Genomic DNA, 18,394 nt, shown 5'->3' on the forward strand with positions numbered 1-18,394 from the left:
GTCATGTCACTACCAAAAGATTTCACACTAGAATTACCTGGAGAGAAGTTAACAGTCTGTGCCCAGAAACTCCAGAGCGTGCTGCATTTCTGAGGCTGCTGAGATATTTGAAAAAAGTGACTATGGAACCAGTGGATAAAAGTCATGTTGTTGTTAACAGTGCTACATATTATAAGAAATAAATGGATGATTGCTGAATTGATTAAGTAAATTATTGCCCTTCTCAGGAATTATTTAGACATGATACGTCTGGTTAGAGCAAAAGAAAGGAAAAGGACTCAGAACAAAGATCTCTAATTAGCCCATCTGACTGTCAACATGGGAGCAACTTACACATCTTAAAAAATTACTATAAACTCATTTGATAGAGACAAATTTTCATCTTTCCTTGGTCATTAAGGGATATATTTGGAAGGTGAGGTCTGTGTAGTCAAGGGTAATATGTGTATGAACTCCCCCAAAGGATGCTTGGAAATAACAATGCATAAAGCAATAGTTCTTGAATCCATTCAGTTAATTTTAGAGGAACATTTGGAAATAACAAGTCAGAGACCTGCAGATAGTCTAGTCCAGTAGTCAACATCTAGTTACAGGTGAGACATGACAAACAGCACATAACAGAACATGGAGCATAGACCATGAAAGGACTGTTGGGGTTTTCAAGGCAACAGATTGGAAAACCCAAAATGTGGAAGCCTAGAAAATATGCATGTGTAGCAAAATATCCTTTTTAGCCAAATAATACAGTATTTACCCCAGGAATTCAGTAGAATTACTCTACCATGCTACATAAAAACTGAACAGTTTCATAACAAAGAATGAAAAAGTCACCAGTTGTTGCTCATTCAGGTAAGGAAGATTTTTGGTGGAATTAAAGCATAAACTGATCACAAATAAATGAACGAGTTTCACTGTACTAACTTCGCTAATTGGACTCACTTTGCCAATAACAGCAGTGAGTTGTTGCACAGTTTCTATCCCCTGCTTCTATTCCATGTTTTGCAATGCAACAATCTCAAAGCTCTACAAAAAGTTAACTTCAGGGTCTTAATGAGAGACTGCTGAAGCTGACAGAGAAATTGTTGAGACTGATTTTGCGGCTCGCTTTTTGTGACTGAGCAGATGTATTTCTAAATTTTTCCTTCCTACCATTTACCAGCTCCTACTCCACTATATTTAGGATTGAATGCTCATTTTCTGAACATTTTCCATGCTGTTGGGTTTGTTCCACATTTGAGAATCAGTAGGTCAAAAATGCTCCAGACTATTTTGTTAGACTTGTTAAAATCGAATTGAAACTGTATGATTAATGATATGAATCATCTGTGGTTGATTTTTTTTTTCAACAGAAAAGTAAACAAGTACTTGTCTAAAGCTCCACCTGCTTTGCTGCTGTTATGGTGCTGTGTATATCAGAGAAAACAATTCCCCCTTCTCGAGGCTGAACTAAAATTAGGCTCCACCTGCAAGATGTTAGTGAAATCTTACACAGCTGCATTCCAGAGACAAGTTCCACAGATTGCTTTTGGAAAGCACCGTGCATTTCTGGCAAAATCAAACTTGTAGCTTTTTTTTTTTTTGCCTAACTTTTCAAAAATGTATTATTAATGATAAATGTAATTATTATCACACTAATCATGCTGATAAGTAATCTCAAAAATAGATCCATTTAAAATGTAATTTTACACCCACATCCCACTGTATTTAACCACTTCTTTGAAAATGCAGGCAGTAATCATAATAATACTTAGCACTTAGACTGCACTTTATTCATTTATAGACACTTCTGTGGCACTCATCACCCGAGTAACTTTATTTTCTTTATTATATTTTCAAAGTGCTGCACTGACATTAACAAATTAATCCTTCCAGCACTTCAATGAGAAAGGAATAAGTCTGATCATGCACTATTTACTAAGCAAAACTCTACCCTTACCCACTCTGAATAACCCTTCACTCACTGACAGAGTGAGTAGGAATATTAAAACATAGATCACAAGGACTAAAGAGCTTTTAAAAATACTCTAGTTCCAATTTCGAAGCAACAGATTACTGCTATTGACTTCTAACAGCATGAAATAAGTATATACTCCCACTCTTTTTCACAGTCCTTTCTGACAAGTGAATGCTAAATATTCCATCATATGGAATTGTCACAAGTATCTATGCAACTGTAACTGAAACAAACAAATCATTTAGAAAATGGGAATGAGCTATATAGATTTTTCCTGAGGTGATGGGTTTGTAAGACCTACATTTAAAAGTAGGGATCATACGTACTGAAGACTGACATGAAATTTGTGCCTACTTCATTTGCCGTGCTTACAAAAAGACTACTGCTCAAATGATGTTTTTTTTTAACAATTTAAATGTAAAGTGAATGAAGTAGATGTAAGTTAGTTAATAGAGTAAACAGCAGATGAAAACAAGTAAATGCAGTCTATTTATGTTTTGGCTTGCTCTTCTACAAATAAAATTTATCAAATGAGAATATATATTCTCAAAATAAGTCTCTGGGACATACAGTATCATTAACTCTTTGCAACACAGCATAATTGGTACCTGTAACTCTGGACAGCTCCACAATGGATAATTAATGCCACAGTGTATTTTTCCATGCTACAGTATCATAACAGAATAATAATTGAATCAAAATAGGCTACCAACCGCAGTGCATGAGTAAATATTTTGTTTACAGCACTACCCAATTGTTACTGTCAAAAAAGAAATATAAAAGGAGGTTTAACTTTCAGCACCGAGATAGTGAACTCTTCTCTCTTTTCAAACTCCTGGCCATTAAAGCCTTGACCGCCCCCTGAGACTGAGTAATTCTAGTGCACAGCATCACAAAAGAGCTGTACACTGGGGTGTGGGAGTGGGCTGGGGCACTTAGACAAGTTTCATTCATTGTAGTAGCCCAAGGGAACAGTGCATCAAGCCAGCTGCACTGGCTCAGTTCATCCTGTAACTTTACACTATTTTCCCTCTAAGTCACTACTAATCCCTTGGGTTTACATGTTTTTTGGGGCGGCATCAGAGAAAAGCAGTGTGAAATTGCCTGAAAGCCTCTTTATAAATAAGACTTATGATATAGACCAGTGCTGTTGTTGAAAGACTGAAAGAAATGCCCTTGAGGATCGTAACAACTATTCTACAAGTCTCCCACTGTGATTTTTTTTTTTTTTTGTCTCTATCTAATGACTGATAACTTCTAAAAAAAAAAAAAGCCAACAAATAAACAACTATTCCTAGCTTCCTTTCTTAACTTAAGCTCTGCCTGGTTTGTTTTAGTTCAGCTGACAATAATATATCCAAAACAAAAGATCCTTTGCTTAGATACCTGGCTATCTTGTTATTAACAAGACATTTCTTTTTAAAGACTTGTTTTACTCTTTGGAAAGCTTCTATACCCTAGGACAAATTCCCACATGGCTGTGTGGGTGCAGTGAGAGGGGGTGAATTCACTTATGCAAGGTTTGGGTTAGTCCAGGCTCTTCACTGGCATGGATGTGTTGTGCCACAGTCTAATACTCTGTGCATCAAACTGAGACTCACTGAGGGGCACTAACAATGCAGAAGTTTAAAACTGATCTTGTGTATAACCTGATCTAGTGCCTGACCTAGCAGCTAGCAACGCACTCCATGGCAAGGGGCTGGAACGAGACGATCTTTGAGGTCCCTTCCAACCCAAGCCATTCCAGGATTCTATGATTTTATGAGTCTATGATTCTATGATCCTATGACTTATGTATCATTTAAACACAATTTTAGTTATGCCTGTGAGTTTGAAACAATTTCATATGAGGGACTGCCTAGGAGTGGTAAAAAGTGGTAGTCTAGGTACAAATGCTAGCTTAATCTTGCAAGAAACTACTACAAGGTGTTGGCAGAGTTGGATTTCGCCCTGCTCAGGACTTAGATAACTGGCATAATAGGGCATCATTTATGTAAGAATCAAATATTACTCACTGTGACAAGAGCCTGGAAATATTCAGATTCAAACTAAGAATCAGGGTGCTTGAAATCAGAACAGATGTATCATGTCCAGAGCTGCTATCTGATTCTTTATTCAAAATCAGTGTCTAAAATTAACAGTGTCAGGGAAGCCATCTTACAGAGTGCCACCTTGCTGATCATGCAGCCTGTTACTGATGGTGCCTTGTTACTGATAGTACTCAAGTTAGTGCCATACAGGATGCATCCATAGCGACCACTAAACATGCTGAGTACCAGTTGGCTTAACTTGCTGGGATTCTGCTGGGAATTTTGCTTCCTTAAGCTTGACTTTTGGGAAAGTTTGCATAGTACAGAAGTTGATTACACTATAGGCTTCCATAGTCTAACAGTAACATCTGGAATCAGTCATTAAAAGATGCAGTGTTCTCTGGATACAAACAATGAATAATATAAGCCCATTTCTGGAAACACACCCTTTTTTTACTTTTTTTTTTTTTTTTTACTTTTTTTTTTTTTTTTTTTTTAGCTTTTATTTTATTTTAGGGAGGGAAAAATGATTTTGTAATGGGTATAATGTCAAACAACTTCAAGCTTAGACTTTGTGATTGCAATAACCAGAATCTTCTTGTGACCATTGCTTATGGCATTTGAACCACAATGAAATAATTGTAAATGGGCTTACTGGCTGTCCACTAAGTGAAGCTTAAACATTCATCCTTGAATTTAAACTTTTTTATTCAATTCTAGTTAAAGATCTTGACAAATATGTTTGCCTTTTAACTATAGCAAATGAATTATTTGTTTCCAGGCACTTTCATTTATTTAGTTGGGAACAATACATATCCATTTCTATACCTATTTCTATACTTATCTACTTGGTACCAGAAACTGAGTGGAAATTAAGTGACACTTAGGACAAATTTATCCTTTAGACAGAAATATGGATACAACAGGCACAAAACTATGTCTGAGTTGATGGTTCATCGATCAGTTTGCTATTGATTCTTTCATTAACATCATCAACTCACTTACATTGAAACACACAAAGCTCCTGAGCAGACAGGTTGAAAAGCCATTGCATTTTGATGATAACTTTCTTGTTAAAGTTTGTGAGAAAGATCCTATCTAATGGTGTCAGCTCAATGCTCTGAAAGGCAGATAGGGAAGCAGAACCAGTAAATTAAAAATTAGTTTGGGTCCCAATTAATTACCTGAGCACTTGCCTTGGAATTACTCTGTATTTACCCCAAAATTTCAACCTACATGACACAGAATGACAGAGAGAAGAACTAATTAGTATAAGCAGATAAAACCGGAAGACAGAATGACAAAAATCAGTATGTTTCAACATTTTTTTTTTTTTGCAGAATAAACCTTTTCATCATAACAACTGGGATGTATATTTATGTAATGGATAAGCATATCTTCAAAAGCTAGGTTGTTTGTTGTATGCCAGGAAGTGCTCAGTAAGCATCTATCATGTGTAATAAATGTTTGGACAATTTAGGCAATCAAACATTTTTCCATGGTTGCCTCTTTACCAACATCTTTCTACACAGAAGTACTGCTACCTTACACAAGCTATTATTTAGGGAAAGTGATCTTCTGCCCACACTCAAATATTTTCCAGTTTCTTTAGAGAACCCTGTGCAACTATAAGATAATTTGAAAAACCACATCCAGTGTTCCTGGATTAAGCAATTAAAAACTGTGATCGTACATTCGAGCGCTTTCCTCCGACTTCTAGTAGAATCAATCGTTACAAAGTGACCAATACTGTTTACTTTCAGTTCCCCTTTTTTACACGGGTGTGCACTGTCATGCAGTGTACCTGTCCTGAAAACAGTGGAGGAAGGGAACAACGGCATGACCTCGGGCACTTTGTTTGTCAGAGCATTTTTCCAAGCACCGTGTGTTTCTTATGGCAGAAGCTGCTTTTGACATGCAGATCAAGCAAGATGGTCAATACAGAGCCTTCCCTCTCAGGGCATTCCAGTCATTCCACAGTGGGACGCCTTTCCTTTCAGTGTCTCTAGTCCTTGGTTCCCTTTTGTAACTCAGTGTTTCACCACTGCCCCCGTGACACAAATTCCTTAGCAGAGACATTTCTGAATTTGATCCCAAGCAGTCTCTTCCTTTCCCTTCCAAAAGATTCCATGGCCAAGTCTTTACTCTGACTTTCTTTCCCTGACAAGTAGTTGTTCTCAGATGCTCTACTAATCTGCAATTTGGTGCAAGCTTTTTTTATCTGAGAGTGAATGAGGAGAATAGTAAATCTGGATTGTACTGCCTCGACAATATGCCATGGCCTTTTCTCAGGGGAGAAGAATAGGGAGGGAAACTTTGGTCCTATTCATTAGTCTGACTGATATTTTTTTCTTAGTTGACAGCTAGCACTGAGAGTACTTCAAAGGTATTAGATAAAGAATAAGGAACAGAGGGCCAGCACATCCATTAAATCCATTTATTTAATAATCCATAAAAAGCTTCAGAGCATGAGTGAGATGTCTACAAGTGCACAGAGCCAGCTTTCTCTCCAACCTTTTACTACCACTGTTAGGGATCAGCAAGAACTGGAAAACATAAGCTCTTTGAGAATGGCCACACTTTGACCTGAATAAACAACAGTGCTTATTTATAGCAATATGAATACCAAGATAAGAAGGCCCAGGTTTAATATAAAACAACTAGATTTTCTAGAGCCAGGAACAAGCAGACTTCCAGGGAATCCAACACAAGTTTGACATCAGCATCTAACACGTATGTAACATCCTCCATAGGAACAGTCATAAGCAGGTTTGGCACAGTGCTCTCACAATGTAGCTGTACTAGATCAAAACTAGATTAACTTGGCTTTAGTCTTTTATTTCTTGAGATAGTCACCTCTGGCACTTACATCACCCCTCACATTCCCTTCAGTCTCTTGGTAATTACACATTCCTTGAGGCTAAATGGATATTGAAAGCATATGTAAACCCACTTGAAGATCTAGGTCAATAAGCCTTTGATGAACTGATGGGAACAAAATTGGTGCCAAACTCAAAGTTTCTAACTTTCTAGAGAATTTTCAGGTGCTGAATTTGGGCCTGAAAACATTTACTTTAGATAAGCTATCATATCCTATATAAAATTTTGTTTGATACCTCTTATAGTTTGCTACTGTGCCACACGATATTATAGGTCACCATGGGATCAAGAATACCTCTAGGTTTCCTTTGAGACTCACCTTTAACATTTGCTACTGAGTGCATACTAAGTCCAAGACTTGGTCATGTGACCTTCATGTATTCACAAAGCCTGACAGTCACTTACCAGCTGTTACCAACTGTTCTGCCACAGGTGTAGCCAAATAGGGTCATTTACACACATGTATGGCCACAGCTTCAAAATGAACCTGATATTGACCAGTAAGGGGCAAGAGGAGATCAGTCTGTGCCTGTTTTGATTTAAAACTTTGCTCCGTAATGTAGAAAATGGAGTCAATGTGAATGTTTCTTTTATGACACTGCTTTATTGTTGAAGTTGCTCTCCTGCTTATCATTTATTTCATTTATTTTTTTCCAAGACTAGCTGGATGCTTTTGTCTTACTGAGGTGTGTAAGTTGGCTGCATTTCATATTGTGACTTTTAAAATCTGTTTTAATTTGAGTGCTTTAAAATTCTTTACTTGTGTTGGCAATATTCTCCAGATGTATGCTGACACTTTTCTGAGAGGTCTCCTGTTGTAATATATCAACTGGTTTTGAACTTGTCACTCTTAGGCAAAAAGGGATAGAGCAAACCCAAAATTATGATGCACAATCTATACCTCATGCATGACTCAGGAGTTCTGTTTGGCTTTTTAGAAGAGAGCAAATCTGTGGCTTTAATTTTGCAAAGTTCTGTGCACTCTCCAGAGTGCTGGTAGCAGCTGTTAACTGCCAAATGTTATTTCCAGGGTTGTACTTCCATTAATCATTGTGCAGGTGCATGAGCAAAAAATGTTTTTCTGGCATGATAAGGTGTTCACTTCAAGAAGCTGAAGTTGGACAAAACAGCTATGTAGATGTTAAGACTATGCAAGATAAAGAATTAAAAAACAACACTTTCCTCATGGAAAAAAAAAGACAACAATTATTTTATGGTTTAGGATATTCACAAACAGATCATTCTGTTTGTTGTTGTTGTTGCTGCTGCTGTTTTTTTTTTTTTTTTTTTTTTGCTTCTGTTTGTTTGTTTTTGTTTTTATAATGGAGACCACAGAAACAAAAGTACCTTCTTAAACAAAACATTCTCAGGTGTTCATAGTATTCACTATGGTTGTAGTATGAGATTTATATTTTGCAGGTGTTATTTTTTCAGCTATGTCTAAAGATTTGGATTTTTTTTTTTAAATTTTTTTTTAGAGTAGCTATGAAAAACTGAATGGTTTTGTCAACATTGGGGGGGGGGGGGGGGGGGGGGGAGAAGAAAAAGAACAAAACAAAACAGCCCAAAATCCAATCACAAAGCTCACGTAACGCGAATGGTTTATGTAGAGAGTAACAGCAATCTTCCCTAAAGGTTTTATATACACAACTTATCCAGTATACTCTTAAGCAAACATCCCATTAACTACCCTCATAGTTGCATCTGTCTGTAACAAAGTGAGTATCTTGATACTTGCTTTTGAGTTGTTAGTGTGTGAGTCTATGTGGGAACTACACAATCTCAATCAGACTCTTTTTGACATGCTAATAAATCTCCTTGTCTTCCATGCATGGATCATGAAAGTTCACCATGAACTAAAAGCTATTATAAAGCCTCCAGTAAAGTCTCTAGTGGTATTGGATGTTTGATATAGTGGAGACAAATATAAAGTAACCTTTCTGTAAATTGTGTGAGTAACACCGAAACTTGTACTGAACGGGATACACAAAGTTGGGAAAGAGCTGGAAAAACCTATCATGTGAGTTCACAGAAAACCTTGTCCAGAGCACACAGTAAGCATGGAACGTCACCTTCTGCCTCTTTCCTACTGTCACTTTAAGTGGTGGACTTCATCCTGACCACTCATGTAATGTCTTATTAGGAAGCTTTCCTTATCCAAATGTTCTTTGGAGAAACCGTGCTTTCCTTTGGCATACACTATCAGCAAATTTCTTGTCACTGTCAAGCACTTCTGAATCTGACACTGTAAAGTGTAACTGCAGGACAAGATTCTAGTCCCAAATGAATATTCTCTAATTTATATCTAGTATTTGGTCCCAGTACTGTTTTCTTAGATTTCTATTAGGTTCTTTTCAATTGTCAGTAACTAATATGCTTGCTGTAAAAAAGATGCTCATTAAATAGTTTTGTTGAGTATCTGCCCCCTCCAGCATCTTATGCCTAACATCAGCAGTTAGACATGTGACACCACCATCATCCAGCCTGTGTAAAGCATATTTAGAGTTGAAAGTGTCTTGGAGAGGGAAATTTCAAAGGTGACAGCTGTTCGTGTCTCATCAAAAACCCCACTGCTCTTCTGTTCCATGAAATTTTTACTGCTACCTTGACTGTAATATATACCCTAGAAATCTGCTGCATCTCAAAATATCACAGAAGCACCTCATGAGAGTCTTCACAAAAATATTCTGCTATATCACTGATGCTGTATTAATATGTAGAAGAGAAAGACACAGAAGACAGTTGTCAAATATGATAGAGTCTAAGTGAGTTGAATGATTTCTTCTTAGGTGAGTCATGATAAGCATGAAATCTACTTCTTTTTCACTTTCACTTTAAATTTTTAAAAATATAAATTATTTGGTGGATTTCATTTTTCATTGTTCTTACCATGATACTAAGAAACTTCCCAAACAAGAAAATAATCTGGAGCTATCTAATCATCCACAAGCACGGAAGCTCCTCTCAAATCTGTGTGTAAGTACCACATGTGATTGCTGTGAAGGGTAATGTCTATTTCTTAATCTAGTCTGTAAGGTACTTGCTTTGGGGCAAACTAATGGAAATAATTTATCTATCTTCCAGTTTTGTTTTGTTTTGTTTTGTTTTTTTCCTTGCTGTTGCTGATAGCATACAAAATGGAATCTATTCTCTTTGGGGATGCATTGCAGCTCTTCTAGCTCATGAATGCAGCTTTCACTGATGGTGGATCTAGGTTCTCCTACCTCTGAGCCTAAGTAACTTCTCAGAATGAAGAGGAAGGCCATGGGTTTTCACATAGATGCATGTCATGTTATTGTCAGAAAATAATGATTCAAAAAATAGGATTGAGAAGGACATTTTCAAGCCAACTAGTCCAACATGGGATAAGCTACATTTTCTAAAATTGCCAAAAGATGTTTGCCCAGTCTGTTTTTAAAGACTTCCTGTAATGGAGATTCCACATGTAGAATAATTCAGTACTTCCAGAGCTTTCTCTTAAACAATTTTTCCCAGTACCTAATCTTCCTTGGTGAAATGCTTTACACAAATCTGAAAAAGGTGAAGACTGTCTTTTTCATCTTTGATGTTGTTTGTTAAGTCTTTCCCTCAGTCTTTCATACCAGATCATGGCAATAAGTATTTAGAACTATTTTTCAAAGGCTAAAAAGATACCTCACAAACAAATCAAAACAAAACAAAATACAATAAATAAATGTAGCTTTGTATGCACTTATCCTAGCAAAGCATTTCTTCTCACAGGTAAAGTCTTAGCAGATAAATATTTAACTATGACAATGTGTAATTTTTGACACCTCTAATTAGAATCTTGGGGCAATGCTTGAGCAAAAAAATCATGGGAACAAAATGGAGAGACTGAACTGGGAATATCATTAAGACAACATTTAGTAGCCCTAGTCTGCTTTTACAATGAAATCATCATTGAAAAAAAATCAATGTGGGAGTATCGTGAAGGAAGGAAAAGGACCAGGAACAACTTTTTCTTAAACAAAGCTATGAATCAGGCAAGAGTAGCACTGAAGGAGTTATTGTCCTTCTCCTGATGCATGAGCCAAAGAGAAGATTCTGCCTGAAATTGAGAAGCAGAGGGACTTAAGTTACAAAAAATGACAACCGGTGATTTTCTAGAGTTGAAGGAGACCAGACAGACTTTCACCAAAAAGAAAAAAAGCCTAAAGAAGTCCCTGATCACTGAACTGTGGCAAACAGGACTCAGCAACTTCCTTCCTGTTCCTGTCAGGACTCCAAAGCCGTGTAAGGTGTCTACATTTTCTGAACAAATACAATCACCTGATAGAAGAAAACAAAGAGAGAATAAGAGCCACAGAAAACCTAGATGGGTAAAACTGGATAACTGTGAAGCACTTAAAAAGTGTTAATTCTGTGTTGACTTAAATCCTTCTAGCTCCTTTGCATGTGAATGTACACTACTTGGGCGCTGCCCTGGTGATCAACTCCTGATACTGTTGAAATGGCAGAAACAGACTTGAGGGAAAAATAGCTTTTATTTATTCAGAACTAAATAATATTCTCCATTGATTGCAAAATTCCTAATGAAGGTAACCAGACATATGCTTGGGTAAACTATTAATGAAGATCACAAAAAGAGATTCTGCAATATTCTAGAAAATGCATAATAAATATGGAATGAACATTTTAAATCCCTATGATCAAAAGAAGATGGAAGACAACAAAAAACAAACCAACAAAAAAAAAAACAAACCAAAAAAGCCCACAAAAACCATAAGTGTGAATGAATCACTTGCACATCATTTTTATTTTTATTGAAAATAATTACCTCTTCAAAGATTTGGAGTTAGAGCTTTTCTGTAGAAATATATGTTCCTAAATGCAAAATCTGGAATAAAAGCTTTTACATCTATAATAGTAATTGGAGAGTTCAACATCAGAAATATCCTGAATAATAAATTAGACTCATCTAGAAGGTGATCAAACCCAAATTTAGCTAGGTATTGATTTTATTTATTTTAAATTAGACATTTCCCTGACATTTGCTTGCAACACTTACTGTGTTGCACTGATTATTCAAATAACTTTTCACTTGCACAGCTTGATGGCCTGAATATACTAAAAAATCCAGCTCCTCATTTATTTAATCCAGTTATGCCAACTTGGGTTTTATACAGCCATTAGTACCATGAAGGAGTAAGTGGCATCTGACAACAAGTTAGAAATAAGGAAGCTACAAAGTAAAAAGTGCTCTGCACAATGTACTGTTTGCTGCTGAAAAGAGAACTGTTGATGGACAAGAGACAGTCCCTGGAAAGTTGTTTGGCCAATAGCAGCTGTTAGTCAGGAGTATAAAAAAGCCTTTATATAAAATGGGCATTTTATGGCTCCTAGTACAGAAGATCAAAAATTAAATATATGCACCAGCATAATTAAAGGATTAATGGCCAAAAGTTCTATATAAAGGGAGAAATTTCCAGGAAAAAGAAAGTGTGTTGTAAGCATTTTTTAGTGGCTAGCCTTTAAAAACAAACTAGAAATAGAAAAACAACAGTTCTCTTGTGCTGGAAAGGTCGCATTAAATAATTCTACTCTGGCTTTATCCGCCTGAAGAACTAGGAACAGGTTTTGCCTCTTTAGCTTGCCAAGATGTGATTCTCAGCCCTGTGGGAAGAACTATGAATCAGAGTTCCTTGGTTTCAACAGGTAATCAAAGGAAAAACTTTGCTTATTTAAAGTACTTCACAACTACATAGCATCTGATCAACATCTTTGGTGAGTTTAACTGCTGCACTTTCATTTGTATTCATTTGTACGTAAACTCATATATCTATTATAGCACTCAAGTATGAGGAATTTAGGATCCTTCCTATAGAAAAGCAGTGGTTTTTCTTTCTTTCCTTCTTTGTTGTTTTTCTCTGACAAAACACTATCCTGACTTGGAGAAAATCCTTTACGTAATCACAGACAGATATGTAACTAAAAACCTCACTCTCTTGCATTAGCTCCTTCTTAATAAGCCATTAGAAAAATAGATGTTGGTGAAGAAAAATAGTTGACCACATTTCTGTGGATAATCTGAGTAGGTTAGCCAGTGTATAAAGTAGACAACTTCTGGGATTCAGAATGGCCGAGCCATCAGAGAACTTCCAAACATTTTCTTTGGTAACAGATAGTAAGCTCTTCAGCTCAAACTGTGTTGTCATATGTTTTATTCATAGGCCATCATAAGGGCCGCCAAACAGATTATCATGTTTACATCAGGCCTCCTCAGAGAGATAAATTCTTTAATAGTTGAACTGGCAGGGTCAGTCAGTACAGAGATGCCTGCCGGGCAACCAAATAATAAATAAGAAAAAAGAAAAGAAGGAAAGAAGAAATGAAATCAAACACTGAACTGCTTAATGATGTCCGTCAGCAGTCACCAATCAATATACTTTATCTCTTGCTGAAAAGGTTATATTAAGGTTTCATCATTTTAGTGGCATCATCCTTTTTCTGTGAAGTGAATAATTGCAGATGTGCATGGAAAAAGCACAGTCTAGGAAAGTATAACTTCATTGGAGCTGACAAACCTTTACAAATACTTATTTGTGATGTTGCATCTCTTTAGAGATTTGGGTTCCTTGTATAATAGAAGTGCCACATGGAGTTTTCCTATTGTCTATTGCTGGCAGTAAATGTGTTTTAGCAGGCACAATGGCACTGAGCAGTTCAATTTGTGCTGGGGACTTTAATTTTAAAGCTGGATATAAGATAAAACTGGCCTAGGGACCATTGCATATCTACAGCTGCATATATATGCAGTCATTCAATTTTTGTATTTTTGTTTTAGGAAGAAACTACATGTAAAACCAGCAAATGCAGGATAATTATCACTGGTATAAACATATGTGGCACTTAAAGAATGTGAACGTGAGCTTGATATAGATGAGAATGATGAAAATGCCCTTACTTTCAATTTTTAATTGGAAATCTCCACTTACACTGGAAATTACATTTAACTGCTCCTCTTTTTTAAACCCTTCAGGTTCTTAGTAAAATTTGCTTTTAAAACAAAAAAAAATTCAACCCATTTCTGCCTATTCCAGCTGAAACATATATCCACAACCATATCTCAGTCCATCTAGGGAAATCTGGTTTTCTCTGTCTACTTTTCCCCATTCCAGATTTTCTGCCTGCTAACTTACGAGCAGGTCTTGAAACCAATCTGCTGCACCTACCCGTATCATACACAAGTTTCCATTTGCTGCCTTGTGTTATCTCATCAAATTCACCATCCTACAACACTGTAAGTGAAGTTTTCTTTCTGATTCCTCTCTTGAATTATACCAGCAACTTTTCCAATGATTATGCCCATCTTAATTCTAATACAGTCAATATGCCCTGACAGTTGCCCTGTATTTATCCTTCTTACACTGCAAACATTTTAAGTAAACCATCTGATTGGACACAAATGAAGTAGAAAGTTAGAGTTAAGATAGGATGAAATGAAGTTCCATGAGCTAAGGTTTTTATGTAGTATTTAAAACTTTATTTCTATTCTATAATACACAGTTTATGTATAATCCTTATTTAGACATTTAGCCTTTCTGTACCTTTGTCTCCTCTGCATGAACAGCAGTATTTCTATCACAGAATGTTTTTAGAAAAATCTATTACAAAGTGAAGTGGACAAAAACTGCAATAATATAAGTACCTTGAATATTATATCAAGCCTTGGGGTCTTTAGTTAAAAAATTAAGTATAGCTGATCTGTGTGCTGCAGATAATTTATTCATTTTGGGCAGGAATTACCTCTTCATTTCAGTAAAGATATATGAATAACAAAGAAAGAACAAACAAATTAAAAAAGTTGAAGCTCATAGAAAAAAGGAAAATCTAAACTGCGGACTTTCAGAAGCACTGCCCTTGAGAAAAGAGATGTTTGACACCTGCCCTTGGTCATGTGTCAGAAGGGAGGCAGGTACTGGCTTGAAGATCTGTGGATATCATGAATATGAAGTAATGGCATGCCAATGGCTACAGCAGTTGTTTGTAAATTGAAATACTGTTTCACTTTGGAGAGATCTGCTTATTCATTCAAAAAACAGCAGATGTACTTCATTGGGCATACCGCTTCTATTTCCCCATTATGCACAGATTCATGGCTCAGTACATAACATGCTGCCAGATGAAAACATTTTGAAAAAAAAATTATACATTCTGTTGTGTTAAATTCAGTTACATGGCATCTGATTAGGTTGCTGGAAGTTAGGGTGATGAATTGAAGGAAAACATGATGAGACATAACAAGTTGCAGCAAAGTTGGCTACTGCGTAAGAAATGTGCATCAGTCAGTAAGTTAAAGAGATAAAAAGGTATGAATCCAAATAATCAACATCTAAGTGGTATACCACATTGTGAGGGGAAACACAAGAAAAAAATGCCATTTCTTTTGTCCTGAGTCACTGCATACTGGGTTTTGAATAAGTAATGGCTCATGAAGGCAACGAGCAGTTTAACCAGCAGCTTGCAACTGGTAAGCCACATAGAAACTGATTCCATCACTACATGTTGGGTGAAAGGATGTTTTATGGGGACCACGAGGCTACCACTGTAACACCAAATTGAGCAGGGCAACAAGCCCTGAATCTTGCTGGTGATTATATTGAAAAGATTGTTTAAATTGGGCTTCTGTGCATATCACAGAATATATATCTATCCAGAAAAGTCAGTAAAATTTGGATTGTGTTTTTCCTCTCAGTTTCTGTTTCAGACATTACAATATATTTAGGGTATGAAGAGTATCTTGGACTTTTTTAGAGTGCAGTATGTTCAGCCTGACAGTATATGGAGCAAACACCTGCCTATTTGTAGAGAAAGTGGATTGTGGGATGATAGAGTAGGCTTTCGTGGAGTGTGTGTTATTTAGTTTATTTATTTCTATTTACCAGTGAGGAAAGAGGCTGACAAACTTCTGCCTTTTCTGGTCTTCAATGACAGGCATGAAATATGTTATAGGCAAGGGAAGGCACAACTGCTGTCTTTTTCTGTAATTCGAAAAATATTTTCAGCATTTTGTATATCATTACAGACACTGAAATATTAAAGGTAACTTTTGTATCTGTTTCTCAAGCCAAGAAGTAAATTCCTGTTACTCTTCAGGCAGATGTTACAGAGGGAAGTGGAAGAATATGGGAAGCATCAGGAATATTTGAAGAAATACAGATGACGTATTATAGAAACATGAAGAAAAGTGTGGAAATGTGAAAAGACCTCTGTACTGTTTGCACTTTTTGCTACAGACATTTAAACTTTTTTTTTTTTTAACTAGAACTTCTGCTCTATTATGCTAAAAACAACAACAACAACAACAAAAACCAACCAAACAAACAAATGGATAAGATGCAATGAGAGACATTTGGATTCTTCTGATCTTACATTCCACATAGCAAAGACTCTTCTGCAATGTTAGTCTAAGTGTGGCACAGCATCTCTATAAGTCAATATTTTCCAACTCTTTGCTACCAAACCACACCTTAAGTATGCAAGCAGAAGTGGAAGGGAGGTGGAGGAAATAATAAAAGAGGACAGCATGAAGACAGAAAATGATCGAAGAAAGCAAATTTGTGAATCCAAAGGGAAAATAATCTGTTCTTCAACAACTTCAACAACTACCTCAGCTTTCCCTCTTAGTTTCAAAATTTTGGATGTCCTGGATCAAATGACCAGAAAAATATTGGTAAAAATTTCTGAAAGATAAACTATACCATTTGAAAAGAAAACGAAACAAAAAACAAAACAAAACAAAGAAAAACCCTGTATATCTCCGCTACTATTTTGTTTGGGGCAGCTGCAATGTAACATTGCTGAATGCCAAAACCCTGCTAACATGAGCTAATGAGAAGGGAAAAAAATACATCCTTTGATTCTTACTATTTTGTTCTGCCTCACCTCAGCTAATCCACATTTGATATGGTATTTTAAATTCCTTGATAAACATAGCAAAATGGAGGTGGTTCCTTGTGTCTAGGCACAGGAGACCAAGTGGCCAAATTTTGGTGTAGCCATCTACACAGTCTTTTTAAAGACGCTTTGAGGATTGGTCTTCAGGTGTGCTGAACATCATCATCATGACTTTCAGTGAAGTTATGGGTATTCTACATATCATAGAATCATAGAATCACAGAATTGTAGAATGGCTTGGGTTAGAAGGGACCTCAACGATCATCAAGCTCTAACCCCCTGCCGCAGGCAGGGCTGCCAACCTCCATATCTAATACTAGACCAAGCTGTCCAGGGCCCCAGCCAACATCTCAGGCTTAAAAAGAAAATCCCTACCAAAAAGATTCCAATATGGCTGTTTTCTAGAAGCATCATCTAGTATGTAAGAACAATATTGTTTATTCACACCAGAAGTCAACATAGCCAAGTACACAGTAGTAGATGCTTAGGAAAGATTATAACAGTAGGACATACATCAAGTGATGCTTCTCTATTCCAAAATTTAATCCTTCAGTCAACTGCAGTTCAGATACTTTCTTAGTCAGTTCATGGTAGATATCATGAGTTTGTCTAATTGCTTTTTGAATCAATGCAAATTCTACTATCTACGGCCCCCTCAGAAATACTTAGATACCATTATGTACTATTATATATTATTTGATTTTAACTTGCTATCTGACAATATAATCTGATGCCTATTTTCTTGTATTATGAGACAGTGAATAATTGCTCCCTAATCACCTTCTCCATGCTACCCCGATTTTATAGTTTTATCATATTCCACATCAGTCATCTGTTCCAAAAATGCAAAGCTTCTAGTTATTCCTTATGCAGAAACTGTTCCGTACCGCTGATCATCCTACTTGCCTTTCTCTGTATTTTTTCAAGTTCTGAAATGGCTTTCTGAGTTTTTGGTTTGGGAGAGCATAATAGACTTCTACACGATGCAATCATTATTCTTTTTCCTTTATTAATAGCTCACTGCTATGCCGTAAGCCTTTTATTTATTTGTTTGTTTGCTTGCTTGTTTGTTTGTTTGTTTCCTATTCCTTCTTTTATTTTCTACTTTGCCCCCTCTCCAAGCTAACTTTTGTAACATTCAGGACGCTTTTCTCAGCAGAAATAGCCAAGCCAGTCTATCACTCTCTGAAAAAAAAGTATGTAAAGTTAAGATTGTTTCTTCTGTGTACCTTTGCCTTGGGAGAAAGGAACAAGACCTTCAATATTCAAGATCTGTAAGGATCTTTCATGATTTGTGGGGTTTGTGGTCTCCCATTTACTACTCAGAAAGAATGGAGTAAAGCAAAACAAATAGAATAAGAAATCTCTGGGAAACTTAAGCAACTCTTTTGGGTTTCCTATGACTTTAATACTATATTTAATATCAAAGAAATTAAGTAGCTGTCAGTCCCAAGATGGGAAAATCAATTCTTTTCTGACATTTAATTTGTGCTTTTGAGATGCAGCATAACAGTACCAGAGTATAAAGGCTCTGACTTTCTTATTGGTTAATTTCAAAGCTTTGATTAAACCTTTCATTTGAAATAGTTTCTTTCTTTTTTTTTTTTTTATT

At 36.3% G+C, this 18,394-nt stretch overlaps 1 protein-coding gene and 1 long non-coding RNA gene across 34 annotated transcripts in view; one reads left to right on the plus strand and one right to left on the minus strand.

Moving 5' to 3' along the window:
* Positions 1-18,394, minus strand: part of ADGRL2 (adhesion G protein-coupled receptor L2) — a 382,604-nt gene that overhangs the window by 203,588 nt on the left and 160,622 nt on the right. The gene's annotated exons all lie outside the window — the stretch shown is intronic.
* Positions 12,486-18,394, plus strand: part of LOC107053990 — a 39,309-nt gene continuing 33,400 nt past the window's right edge. Inside the window, exon 1 of the long non-coding RNA XR_001467866.4 lies at positions 12,486-12,609. This is a non-coding gene — a long non-coding RNA (uncharacterized LOC107053990). The remainder of the gene's footprint in view (positions 12,610-18,394) is intronic.

The sequence above is a fragment of the Gallus gallus genome, chromosome 8, assembly GCF_016699485.2.
Source record: "Gallus gallus isolate bGalGal1 chromosome 8, bGalGal1.mat.broiler.GRCg7b, whole genome shotgun sequence".
Taxonomy (NCBI): Eukaryota; Metazoa; Chordata; class Aves; order Galliformes; family Phasianidae; genus Gallus; species Gallus gallus.